Source organism: Rhipicephalus microplus, unplaced genomic scaffold (assembly GCF_043290135.1).
Source record: "Rhipicephalus microplus isolate Deutch F79 unplaced genomic scaffold, USDA_Rmic scaffold_115, whole genome shotgun sequence".
NCBI lineage: Eukaryota > Metazoa > Arthropoda > Arachnida > Ixodida > Ixodidae > Rhipicephalus > Rhipicephalus microplus.
In genome coordinates this window covers 22,501-35,000 of record NW_027464687.1, presented here as the reverse complement: position 1 = coordinate 35,000, position 12,500 = coordinate 22,501, and the positions used below count along the sequence as shown (strand labels likewise).

The window sequence follows — 12,500 nt, the reverse complement described above, 5'->3', positions numbered from 1 at the left end:
AAACAAACCCTAAACCGCGCCAAGTACGGAGGGAACAGCGCGGCTAAGGGCTCGAAACAAACCCTAAACCGCGCCAAGTACGGAAGGAACGGCGCGGAGAGGGCTCGAGACAAAGCTCGACCCTAAACCGCGCCAAGTACGGAGGGAACAGCGCGGCTAAGGGCTCGAAACAAACCCTGAACCGCGCCAAGTACGAAAGGAACGGCGCGCAGTAGGGGTTTAAAACAAAGCTGGTCCCAAAACCGCGCCAAGTACGAAAGGAACAGCGCGGTCGAGACTCGGAAGAAAAAGCTTTCAAAGTGTCGTAGCACGATGCACACTGCTGTTCGTGTGGAACAAACGTGACTACCGTGCTGTACGGTGGAGTTCTGTGCGCAAAAGCGGCGGGTGTGTTTCTAAGCACCACAGCGTTGTGTCAAAAAAGAGGTGCCTGAGAGAAACGCATGCGACTGCCGTGCTTTGCGGCATAGCACCGTGCGCAAAAACGGTGCGCATGCAAGAGGTGTCAGAGCTAGCGAACTTTTGCCACGAGCAACAGGTCACTAAAAGCCTATAGATGACGGTGTTGGAGGAAAAGAAAAATATCGAGAAAGCACTGCGGTGTGCCGTGCGTAGGGACGGGCGCGCGTGCCACATGCCGCCGAAATATGGGTGTCGGAGAAAACAGAGTGCCGCGCGTAACGAGGGGCGCGCGTGTTACAGAGAGATATGCCCAAACGCATGAAAGTGTACGCAGGTGTCCTAAGGCAGTTTTTTTTTTTTTCCTCATTTTGATGTCGCCCCGGCTGACGTGGTTTTCGTTTTTCCGTGCCGCCCCGGCTGACGCGGTTTTCGTTTTTCCGTGCCGCCCCGGCTGACGCAGTTTTTGCGCCGCCCCGGCTGACGCGGTTTTCGCGCCGCCCCGGCTGACGCGGTTCCGACTTTGCACTTTTTGGCTCACCCCGGCTGGCGGCCCACTCACTCGATCGCCAGGTCTGTTTGCCCCGGTGGTTCCACCGCCAGGCTTAAGCGCGAACTTTTTTTGTTTGTTTTCTTTTGATTAAGCGCAAGCTTTTTTCTTTGTTTTCTTTTGATTAAGCGCGGGCTTTTTTCTTTGTTTTTTTTGCATTCGCCCCGGCAGACGCGGTTTTTGCGCCGCCCCGGCTGACGCGGTTTTTGCCGCCCCGGCTGACGCAGTTCGGACTTAGCACTTTTCGGCTGTGCCTGGCTGGCGGCCCACTCACTCGATCGCCATGTCTGTTTGCCACAGTTTTCCCGGTGGTGCCGCACCCGGGCTCGCCCCGGCTGACGCGGTTTCGTGCCGCCCCGGCAGACGCGGTTTTCGCGCCGCCCCGGCTGACGCGGTTTCGTGCCGCCCCGGCAGACGCGGTTTTTTGCCGCCCCGGCAGACGCGTTTTTTTTTTCTTTCGCCCCGGCTGACGCAGTTTTCGCGCCGCCCCGGCAGACGCGGTTTTCGCGCCGCCCCGGCAGACGCGGTTTTTTGCGCCGCCCCGGCTGACGCAGTTCGGACTTGGCACTTTTTGGCTGAGCCTGGCTGGCGGCCCACTCACTCGATCGCCATGTCTGTTTGCCACAGTTTTCCCGGTGGTGCCGCACCCGGGCTCGCCCCGGCTGACGCAGTTTTCGCGCCGCCCCGGCTGACGCGGTTTCGTGCCGCCCCGGCAGACGCGGTTTTTTGCGCCGCCCCGGCTGACGCGGTTTTTTGCCGCCCCGGCTGACGCAGTTCGGACTTGGCACTTTTCGGCTGTGCCTGGCTGGCGGCCCACTCACTCGATCGCCATGTCTGTTTGCCACAGTTTTCCCGGTGGTGCCGCACCCGGGCTCGCCCCGGCAGACGCGTTTTTTTTTTTCTTTCGCCCCGGCTGACGCAGTTTTCGCGCCGCCCCGGCTGACGCGGTTTCGTGCCGCCCCGGCAGACGCGGTTTTTTGCGCCGCCCCGGCTGACGCGGTTTTTGCCGCCCCGGCTGACGCAGTTCGGACTTAGCACTTTTTGGCTGAGCCTGGCTGGTGGCCCACTCACTCGATCGCCATGTCTGTTAGCCACAGTTTTCCCGGTGGTGCCGCACCCGGGCTCGCCCCGGCTGACGCAGTTTTCGCGCCGCCCCGGCTGACGCGGTTTCGTGCCGCCCCGGCAGACGCGGTTTTCGCGCCGCCCCGGCTGACGCGGTTTTTGCCGCCCCGGCTGACGCAGTTCGGACTTAGCACTTTTCGGCTGTGCCTGGCTGGCGGCCCACTCACTCGATCGCCATGTCTGTTTGCCACAGTTTTCCCGGTGGTGCCGCACCCGGGCTCGCCCCGGCTGACGCAGTTTTCGCGCCGCCCCGGCTGACGCGGTTTCGTGCCGCCCCGGCAGACGCGGTTTTCGCGCCGCCCCGGCTGACGCGGTTTCGTGCCGCCCCGGCAGACGCGGTTTTTTGCCGCCCCAGCTGACGCAGTTCGGACTTAGCACTTTTTGGCTGAGCCTTGCTGGCGGCCCACTCACTCGATCGCCATGTCTGTTTGCCACAGTTTTCCCGGTGGTGCCGCACCCGGGCTCGCCCCGGCAGACGCGTTTTTTTTTTTCTTTCGCCCCGGCTGACGCAGTTTTCGCGCCGCCCCGGCAGACGCGGTTTTCGCGCCGCCCCGGCAGACGCGGTTTTTTGCGCCGCCCCGGCTGACGCGGTTTTTTGCCGCCCCGGCTGACGCAGTTCGGACTTGGCACTTTTTGGCTGAGCCTGGCTGGCGGCCCACTCACTCGATCGCCATGTCTGTTTGCCACAGTTTTCCCGGTGGTGCCGCACCCGGGCTCGCCCCGGCTGACGCAGTTTTCGCGCCGCCCCGGCAGACGCGGTTTCGTGCCGCCCCGGCAGACGCGGTTTTTTGCGCCGCCCCGGCTGACGCGGTTTTTTGCCGCCCCGGCTGACACGGTTCGGACTTTGCACTTTTCGGCTGTGCCTGGCTGGCGGCCCACTCACTCGATCGCCATGTCTGTTTGCCACAGTTTTCCCGGTGGTGCCGCACCCGGGCTCGCCCCGGCAGACGCGTTTTTTTTTTTTTTTCTTTCGCCCCGGCTGACGCAGTTTTCGCGCCGCCCCGGCTGACGCGGTTTCGTGCCGCCCCGGCAGACGCGGTTTTTTGCGCCGCCCCGGCTGACGTGGTTTTTGCCGCCCCGGCTGACGCAGTTCGGACTTTGCACTTTTTGGCTGAGCCTGGCTGGCGGCCCACTCACTCGATCGCCATGTCTGTTTGCCACAGTTTTCCCGGTGGTGCCGCACCCGGGCTCGCCCCGGCAGACGCGTTTTTTTTTTTTCCTTCGCCCCGGCAGACGTGGTTCCCCCCCCCCCCCTCCGTCTTTCTTTTTGTTTTTTTTTTTCGCCGCGGCTGAAGTGGATTTTTCGGTGCCTCGACGCCCCGGTAGTCGCGGTTTTTCCGTTTCCGCACGGCCCCGGCTGACGCTGCTCGGTCACAGTCGCCTTTTGTGGTGATTGCAGACTTCTTGAGCGCGGGTGTTTTTTTTTTTGTTGTTGTTGTTGTTTTATTACGCATTCGCTCCAGCAGACGCTGTTTAGACTTTTTGTTTCCTCTTTTATCCTGCGACGAGGTGACGAGGTTTATTCGGTGCCCCGCCGCCCCGGCTGAAGTGATTTTTCCTGTCCCGTGCCGCCCCGGCTGACGCGGTTGGGACTTCGCGTTTGTTCGGCCGCCACGGGTTTTGGCGCACTCGCTCGGTTGCTTGTTGTTGCCACTTGTTGCGAACCCAGGTTTCTTGAGCGAGCGCGGGCGTTTTTTCTTCCTTTCTTTCTTTGTTCTATGTGTTAGCGAATCGGCCTTTAATATCACACGAGGACTCACAACCAACAATTTTCAGTTTGAAGTGTAAAAAATCTGCAGGTGTTGACGTAACTGACTTGCCCCGTACCCTTGAGTACATCCATGAAGTTCTCGTAGTACTACTAAATCGCATTATTCCAAGTGGAGAAATTCCCATAAACTTGCAAACCTCTACACGAAAATCGGTGCGCGTGATAAAGTTGAAAATTATCGTCCGATATCAAATGTGCCTTCTATAACACAAATTCTAGGAAAAAAAAAAAAAAAAACACTTGTTCGCCGTTTTCTGCGCCGTGACTGGCAGCACTCCGGCGAAGCGAAACGGGGTCGATTCGAGCACGATATCGGCGTCTTTCGACGTGCTCGCCGGCGACCGTCGCACGAGTACGTCGCACGAGCGCGTCTGCCGGGGCGCCGTTTGCGAAGCCGACGCAAAAGTGGGAACCGCCGCTCGGATGATCGCCGCTTTCGGCAGAGTGAGTGTTGGCACTCCGGGGAAGCGAAACAGCGTGAATGCGCCCACGAAATCGGCGTATTTTGAAGTGCCCGCCGGCGACCGTCGCACGAGTACGGTAAACCGCGTCAGCCGGGGCGTAGTTCGGGACGCCGACGAAAAAGTGGGAAGCGCAACTCGGATCTTCGCCGTTTTTGCAGGAGTGAGTGGCGGCCCTCCTGCGAGACCAAGAAGCATCGATTCGTGCACGAATTCGGCGCCTTTCGACGTGATCGCCGGCGACCGTCGCTCGAGTAGGGCAAACCGCGTCTGCCGGGGCGGGCTTCGGGACGCCGATGCGAAAGTGGGAAACGCTGCTCGGATGTTCGCCGTTTTTGGCCGAGTGAGTGCTGGCACACGGGCGAAGCCAAACGGGGCCGATTACGGCACGATATCGGCGTCTTTCGACGTGCCCGCCGGCGACCGTCGCACGAGTACGGTAAACCGCGTCAGCCCGGGCGGAGTTCGGGACGCCGATGCGAAAGTGGAGAACGCCGCTCGGATCTTCGCCGTTTTTGGAGGAGTGAGTGGCGGCACTCCGGAGAAGCCAGGGAGCGCCAATTAGCGCACGATATCGGCGTCTTTCGACGCGCTCGCCGGCGACCGTCGCACGAGTAGGGCAAACCGCGTCTGCCGGGGCGGGGTTTACGACGCCGACGCAAAAGTGGGAACCGCCGCTCGGATGTTGGCCGTTTTTGGCAGAGTGAGTGCTGGCACTCCGGCGACGCGAAAGAGCGCGAATGCGCCCACGAAAGTGGCGTATTTGGACGTGCGTGACGGCGACCGCTGCAGGAGTACGAAAAACCACGTCAGCCGGGGCGAGCGACACACGGCGGTCTGGGTGCTTATCGCTGCTATTATAGGGGCACCCCGGCAGACGCAGAAAAAAAAAAAAAAATTTTCGACCTTCTTTTTTGCTGGTCGAGCTCGGGTAACCCAGGTCGCAATGGGAGCCGCGCACGAAAGCGGCGTCGCGAGACGCGTTCGCGGTCGCTAGTCGCACGAGCTCGGCAACCGCGTCAGCCGGCGCGGAGTTCGGGATGCCGACGGCTAAGTGGGTACCGCTGCTCGGATGTTCGCCGTTTTTGGCCGAGTGAGTGCTGGCACTCCGGTGAAGCCAAGGAGCGCCAATTCGTGCACGATATCGGCGTCTTTCGACGTGCCCGCCGGCCACCGCCGCACGAGTACGGCAAACCGCGTCTGCCGGGGCGGGGTTCGCGACGCGTACGCAATAGTGGGAACCGTCGCTCGGATGTTCGTCGTCTTTGGCCGAGCGAGTGCTGGCACTCCGGCGAAGCGAAACGGGGCCGATTCGGGCACGATATCGGCGTATTTCGACGTGCTCGCCGGCGACCGTCGCACGAGTACGGCAAAGCGCGTCTGCCGGGGCGAGGTTTGCGACGCCGACGAAAAAGTGGGAAGCGCCGCTCGGATCTTCGCCGTTTTTGCAGGAGTGAGTGGCGGCCCTCCTGCGAGACCAAGAAGCATCGACTCGCGCACGATATCGGTGTCTTTCGACGTGCCCGCCGGCCACCGCCGCACGAGTACGGCAAACCGCGTATGCCGGGGCGGGGTTGGCGACGCCGACGCAAAAGTGGGAACCGCCACTAGGATGTTCGCCGTTTTTGGCAGAGTGAGTGCTGGCACTCCGGCGAAGCGAAAGAGCGCGAATGCGCCCACGAAAGTGGCGTGTTTGGACGTGCTTGACGACGACCACCGCAGGAAAACGAAAAACCACGTCAGCCGGGGCGAGCGACCCATGGCGGTCTGGGTGCTTATCGCTGCTATTATAGGGGCACCCCGGCAGACGCAAAAAAAAAAAAAAAATTTTTTTCGACATTCTTTTTTGCTCGTCGACCTCGGGTGACCCAGGTCGCAGTGGGAGCCGCGCACGAAAGCGGCGTCGCGAGACGGCTTCGCGGTCGCTAGTCGCACGAGCTCGGCAACCGCGTCTGCCGGGGCGGAGTTCGGGACGCCGACGGCTAAGTGGGAACCGCCGCTCGGATGTTCGCCGTTTGTGGCCGAGTGAGTGCTGGCACTCCGGCGAAGCCAAACGGGGCCGATTCCGGCACGATATCGGCGTCTTTCTACGTGCTCGCCGGCGACCGTCGCACGAGTACGGCAAAGTGCGTCTGCCGGGGCGGGGTTTGCGACGCGTACGCAATAGTGAGAACCGTCGCTCGGATGTTCGTCGTCTTTCGCCGAGCCAGTGCTGGCAATCCGGCGAAGCCGAACGGAGCCGATTCGGGCACGATATCGGCGTCTTTCCACGTGCTCGCCGGCGACCGTCGCACGAGTACGGTAAACCGCGTCAGCCGGGGCGGAGTTCGGGACGCCGATGCGAAAGTGGGAAGCGCCGCTCGGATCTTCGCCGTTTTTGGAGGAGTCAGTGGCGGCACTCCGGTGAAGCCAAGGTGCGCCAATTCGCGCACGATATCGGCGTCTTTCGACGTGCCCGCCGGCCACCGTCGCACGAGTACGGCAAACCTCGTCTGCCGGGGCGGGGTTTGCGACGCCGACGCAAAAGTGGGAACCGCCGCTCGGATGTTCGCCGTTTTTGGCAGAGTGAGTGCTGGCACTCCGGCGAAGCGAAAGAGCGCGAATGCGCCCACGAAAGTGGCGTGTTTGGACGTGCTTGACGACGACCACCGCAGGAAAACGAAAAACCACGTCAGCCGGGGCGAGCGACCCATGGCGGTCTGGGTGCTTATCGCTGCTATTATAGGGGCACCCCGGCAGACGCAAAAAAAAAAAAAATTTTTTTCGACATTCTTTTTTGCTCGTCGACCTCGGGTGACCCAGGTCGCAGTGGGAGCCGCGCACGAAAGCGGCGTCGCGAGACGGCTTCGCGGTCGCTAGTCGCACGAGCTCGGCAACCGCGTCTGCCGGGGCGGAGTTCGGGACGCCGACGGCTAAGTGGGAACCGCCGCTCGGATGTTCGCCGTTTGTGGCCGAGTGAGTGCTGGCACTCCGGCGAAGCCAAACGGGGCCGATTCCGGCACGATATCGGCGTCTTTCTACGTGCTCGCCGGCGACCGTCGCACGAGTACGGCAAAGTGCGTCTGCCGGGGCGGGGTTTGCGACGCGTACGCAATAGTGAGAACCGTCGCTCGGATGTTCGTCGTCTTTCGCCGAGCCAGTGCTGGCACTCCGGCGAAGCCGAACGGAGCCGATTCGGGCACGATATCGGCGTCTTTCCACGTGCTCGCCGGCGACCGTCGCACGAGTACGGTAAACCGCGTCAGCCGGGGCGGAGTTCGGGACGCCGATGCGAAAGTGGGAAGCGCCGCTCGGATCTTCGCCGTTTTTGGAGGAGTCAGTGGCGGCACTCCGGTGAAGCCAAGGTGCGCCAATTCGCGCACGATATCGGCGTCTTTCGACGTGCCCGCCGGCCACCGTCGCACGAGTACGGCAAACCTCGTCTGCCGGGGCGGGGTTTGCGACGCCGACGCAAAAGTGGGAACCGCCGCTCGGATGTTCGCCGTTTTTGGCAGAGTGAGTGCTGGCACTCCGGCGAAGCGAAAGAGCGTGAATGCGCCCACGAAAGTAGCGTATTTGGACGTGCTTGACGGCGACCGCCGCAGGAGTACGAAAAACCACGTCAGCCGGGGCGAGCGACCCACGGCGGTCTGGGTGCTTATCGCTGCTATTATAGGGGCACCCCGGCAGACGCAGAAAGAAAAAAAAAAATGGGGACATGGCGTGCGTCACCGTGCGGCTTCGCAGCGTTGCCGAAGTCGCCGAGCCCTTCGACTGAGCCGAACGGCGGACAGGGAACGTTGGTCGGCCGTTCTAACCTGTCGGTGCCACGCCGAGACGTCGTTAAGGAAAACCGCGTCGTGGGCCTCTACGACGCCGTCGAGTCGTTGTACGTTTGGTGTCCAGCGTGTCGGCGGCGAGTAGCGGACACGTCGTTCACGACTTCGGTCTTTCGCAGTCGACGCGAACTTGCGGAGAGTCGTGGTGCCTCACGTTTTCGGCAGAAACCGCGGCGGAATTTTCCCGTGCGTGCGCGCACGACCTCGGTGCTGTGCCGTCAGCGTAGTGTTGCACAAACTCGTGGCCTACCCAAGGTGCGGTACGTTTGCGGCCGTATCCTCGGTGGGAATTTCGTGAGTAGGGTCGCAAATTCTACGACCTCGGCGGGTTTGAGAGCGACGTAGACTTGTGGCACGCTCAACATGCCACACGTTTCGGGGCACACCCGCGGTGAAATTTTCTCGAGTACGCTCGTATTAGGGCCCAAGGAGGTCTGGGTACTTATCGCTGCTATTATGTGGGGGTTCTCGTGAGCGGCGTACGCGAAAGCGACCGGGTGTCTGATATGCGGCGGGCTTCGGCCTCGTCAAGCGTGTCCTCGGGTCTGCTCCAGGGGAATCCACGGCAGTCGTCTGCAGCCTCATCCGCTTGATGCGTTAGGGGCTGGTTGTCGGACGGTGCCGTTTTACCACGATATCGAGGTGTGTTCTGTGTCGTCCTCGGGCGATTCAGATGCGAAAGCGCCGAAGACGCGGGCGTGACCCGTCGTCTGGCGGCTTTGCAGTCTCGGCTCCGTTGCTAGTTCCGGCCGGTCCACCGACAGTGCAGCGGGCTTGGGCAACCCGCACGGCGCGACCGAGTCGATGCAACGAAAAAGAGCGAGCATGAACGTGCTTCTTGCCGCACGGCTCCCACTCGTCTTTCGGGAAGGTTGTGCCGTAGCGAGCTCGAACGCCGTCATCTCGGAGTGCAAAATAAGCGTGTTGGGGCGCCTGAAGGTGGCCTCCGCCGCACACAGACTGCGTCCGGCCCGCCGAGGGCGAGGACGGACGCGCAGTCGAACGATTACCTGGTTGATCCTGCCAGTAATCATATGCTTGTCTCAAAGATTAAGCCATGCATGTCTAAGTACATGCCGAAATAAGGCGAAACCGCGAATGGCTCATTAAATCAGTTATGGTTCCTTAGATCGTTTCTTCCTACTTGGATAACTGTGGCAATTCTAGAGCTAATACATGCAGTGAGCCTGGAGCCCTTTGGGTAACGGGTGCTTTTATTAGACCAAGATCGATCGGGTTTCGGCCCGTATTGTGTGGTGACTCTGGATAACTTTGTGCTGATCGCATGGCCACGAGCCGGCGACGTTTCTTTCAAGTGTCTGCCTTATCAACTTTCGATGGTAGGTTACTTGCTTACCATGGTTGTTACGGGTAACGGAGAATCAGGGTTCGATTCCGGAGAGGGAGCCTGAGAAACGGCTACCACATCCAAGGAAGGCAGCAGGCGCGCAAATTACCCACTCCCGGCACGGGGAGGTAGTGACGAAAAATAACAATACGGGACTCTTTTGAGGCCCCGTAATTGAAATGAGTACACTCTAAATCCTTTAACGAGGATCAATTGGAGGGCAAGTCTGGTGCCAGCAGCCGCGGTAATTCCAGCTCCAATAGCGTATACTAAAGCTGCTGCGGTTAAAAAGCTCGTAGTTGGATCTCAGTTCCAGACGAGTAGTGCATCTACCCGATGCGACGGCTCGGACTGAACATCATGCCGGTTCTTTCTTGGTGCACTTCATTGTGTGCCTCGAGATGGCCGGTGCTTTTACTTTGAAAAAATTAGAGTGCTCAACGCAGGCGAGTCGCCTGAATAAACTTGCATGGAATAATAGAACAAGACCTCGTTTCTGTTCTGTTGGTTTTTGGAATACGAGGTAATGATTAAGAGGGACGGACGGGGGCATTCGTATTGCGGCGCTAGAGGTGAAATTCTTGGACCGTCGCAAGACGAACTACTGCGAAAGCATTTGCCAAGAATGTTTTCATTGATCAAGAACGAAAGTCAGAGGTTCGAAGGCGATCAGATACCGCCCTAGTTCTGACCATAAACGATGCCAACCAGCGATCCGCCTGAGTTACTCAAATGACTCGGCGGGCAGCTTCCGGGAAACCAAAGTATTTGGGTTCCGGGGGAAGTATGGTTGCAAAGCTGAAACTTAAAGGAATTGACGGAAGGGCACCACCAGGAGTGGAGCCTGCGGCTTAATTTGACTCAACACGGGAAAACTTACCCGGCCCCACTGGGAGGATTGACAGATTGAGAGCTCTTTCTTGATTCGGTGGATGGTGGTGCATGGCCGTTCTTAGTTGGTGGAGCGATTTGTCTGGTTAATTCCGATAACGAACGAGACTCTAGCCTATTAAATAGGTGCGGGGTTCCCAGCACCTTACAACCTTCTTAGAGGGACAAGCGGCTCCTAGCCGCACGAAACAGAGCAATAACAGGTCTGTGATGCCCTTAGATGTCCGGGGCCGCACGCGCGCTACACTGAAGGAAGCAGCGTGTCTTTATCCCTGTCTGAAAAGACTGGGTAACCCGTGGAACTTCTTTCGTGATTGGGATAGGGGCTTGCAATTGTTCCCCTTGAACGAGGAATTCCCAGTAAGCGCGAGTCATAAGCTCGCGTTGATTACGTCCCTGCCCTTTGTACACACCGCCCGTCGCTACTACCGATTGAATGATTTAGTGAGGTCTTCGGACCGATGTCCGGCGCGGCCTTTCGGTTGCGCCGGTCTGTTGGAAAGATGACCAAACTTGATCATTTAGAGGAAGTAAAAGTCGTAACAAGGTTTCCGTAGGTGAACCTGCGGAAGGATCATTAACGGATTGTGAAGGGTGAGCGCCTCAGCTGCGTCTGCGCCCGACACTTTCTGCCGCTGACCCCGTTTGGACGCGGGGTCGGCTTTTCCCCACGGGGCTGCCTGAATGTGGAGCGGCACCCCGTGCCCGTGACAAATTGTTTGCGCCCAGCGGACGCCAACACCGCGACCTTGGACGGTCGGCCAGGTGGCGGACGCGGGTACAAACGGCGCAACGCACTCATAGGTCGGCTTTCGACCCGCCACTGCACCGTGGCTCGAAGCGCTCGAAAATGCGCGACCCGACCGCTGCGGACCGCCTAGTACTGTAAACAGGAGCGGCGGAGCGCGAACGGCGAGTCGTGGTTACGTCGGTAGAAGGCGAGGCTGCGCGTTCACCGAAACGCCAGCCGAGTGCCCTCCCGACCGTTCGAGCGTGCAAGAACGAGACCCGACAATCGCGCGGCGACTGCCAAGTACGAGAGGAACGGCACAAGCGTCGGCGGTCGGTCAAGGAACTGGCGATGTGACGGGTCCGCTGTGCACCAGTGCATACCGTCCCGCCGTCCGCGGCAAGCGCCTCCGCGTCCTCGGGTGACGGAGGCTGAGCGGTCGGTTCTTGCAGGCGAGGGATCTCGCTGGCACCGGTTCGCGTTGACGCGCGGCCGGTCATGGCACGGCGATGCGACGGCCGAGGTGCGCAGTACTCGATGGAGGAACCGCACGCTCCGATGACCGTCCCGCCCTCCGCGGCGTATGCGTACCGACCGTAATGGTTGCAGCAGCGCCGGCCGGCTTTTGAATTCGCCACACGAAACACGGTGCGAGATCGCGGTTAGGGGAGCGTCGACGTTGCCAGGCGTTTTGCTTGCTGCCGAGGGAAAGGCGGCACGGCCACGTCGCGCTCGTCGCGATTAGCGGGTCTGCGCGCTTTGGGAAGGTGCCGCAACGACTTGCCGAAAGAGGAAGCACGGAAGAACGAGGGACTTGGGACGTCCCGACAATTGAACGCACTTGCGGCCAGGCCCTTGCTGGCTTCGTTCTTCCGCCTCGAGTAGGCTCGTACGCGGCTCCGGCGCCGAAAGTGGTCCTTGGCACCGACTTCGGTGGACGTGGGGAAGTGCCGCGCAAGTACGGCGCGCCTGCTCCACCTGTTGGCTAAAGTAGGCAGCCGGATCGGCATTTTGGTGTGCGGTGGCAAACCGTGGATGCGAAAAAAGCTTGTGCGATTTCGTGGAACAAAAAGCGGGGGTCCCCCCTTTTTATGCGGAGGAGACCGACCCGCCCGCCGTGGTGAACCGCGACGCCACGGTAAAAACGGGAGAGGCTTGTCGATGGGACCGTGCATCCCGCGCTCCACGGAGGCCGGGAGGCGGCCGCCCGAGGAAATGTGTAGCCGTCGAGGCCCGCATCTGCGTGCACTCTTATCCAAATGGGTGTACCGCAGGCATTTTCTGGTTAGGCGGGCCAATGAGAGCGAGCACACAACGATACCTACGGGTCCGGCTTGGAGAACCGGCTTCGACGCCTCCCGAGTATTTATAGAGGGGTGGACCACGAAAGCACTCGCAAGTAGCGGAAGC

General features: G+C 60.4%; 1 non-coding gene across 1 annotated transcript; it reads left to right on the top strand.

Moving 5' to 3' along the window:
* Positions 1 to 9,128: 9,128 nt before the first annotated feature.
* Positions 9,129 to 10,940, top strand: LOC142790499 (small subunit ribosomal RNA). Its single transcript, XR_012889557.1, has one exon. It is a non-coding gene; the product is annotated as a small subunit ribosomal RNA (ribosomal RNA).
* Positions 10,941 to 12,500: the final 1,560 nt, after the last annotated feature.